Below are 1,282 nucleotides of genomic sequence, written 5' to 3' on the forward strand. Positions count from 1 at the left end.
CCATCTATAGTTTCTGATCATATTCAAGCTATCTATACAACCCATCTATAGTTTCCGATCATATTGAGCCATCTATATAACCCATCTATAGTTTCTGATCATATTCAAGCCATCTATACAACCCTGTCAGTAGTTTCTGATCGTATTCAAGCCATCTATACAACCCGTCAGTAGTTTCTGATCATATTCAAGCCATCTATACAACCCGTCAGTAGTTTCTGATCATATTCAAGCCATCTATACAACCCCGTCAGTAGTTTCTGATCATATTCAAGCCATCTATACAACCCTGTCAGTAGTTTCTGATCATATTCAAGCCATCTATACAACCCGTCTGTAGTTTCTGATCATATTCAAGCCATCTATACAACCCTGTCAGTAGTTTCTGATCATATTCAAGCCATCTATACAACCCGTCAGTAGTTTCTGATCGTATTCAAGCCATCTATACAACCCTGTCAGTAGTTTCTGATCATATTCAAGCCATCTATACAACCCGTCATTAGTTTCTGATCATATTCAAGCCATCTATACAACCCTGTCAGTAGTTTCTGATCATATTCAAGCCATCTATACAACCCGTCAGTAGTTTCTGATCATATTCAAGCCATCTATACAACCCTGTCAGTAGTTTCTGATCATATTCAAGCCATCTATACAACCCTGTCAGTAGTTTCTGATCATATTCAGCCATCTATACAACCCGTCTGTAGTTTCTGATCATATTCAAGCCATCTATACAACCCTGTCAGTAGTTTCTGATCATATTCAAGCCATCTATACAACCCGTCAGTAGTTTCTGATCATATTCAAGCCATCTATACAACCCTGTCAGTAGTTTCTGATCATATTCAGCCATCTATATAACCCTGTCAGTAGTTTCTGATCGTTTTGGATCTCCCTTCATCTAATAACATCTGGAAATATTTTAAATAGACACTCAAAAACTCATAGAATAATATCTCCAGTTCTGGTGGCCGTTGTACAGTTTCCAAACAGCCTGTTAAGCACACCATCCCAACCGTAAAGCACAGGGGTGTCACGTTCGCTGTCATCGTGGAAATGACCGCACCAAGGTGCAGCATGGTGAGCGTACATTTCTTTTATTGATAAATGTCGGCAACAAAACAAAGAACAATGAAGCGACCGTGAAGCTTACTTAGGCTATAATGCCACTAACAAATACAACTACCCACAAATACAAAAGGAAAAAGGCTGCCTAAGTATGATTTCCAATCAGAGACAACGATAGACAGCTGTCCCTGATTGAGAACCATACCTG

The sequence above is a fragment of the Oncorhynchus masou genome, unplaced genomic scaffold, assembly GCF_036934945.1.
Source record: "Oncorhynchus masou masou isolate Uvic2021 unplaced genomic scaffold, UVic_Omas_1.1 unplaced_scaffold_4876, whole genome shotgun sequence".
NCBI classification, from domain to species: domain Eukaryota; kingdom Metazoa; phylum Chordata; class Actinopteri; order Salmoniformes; family Salmonidae; genus Oncorhynchus; species Oncorhynchus masou.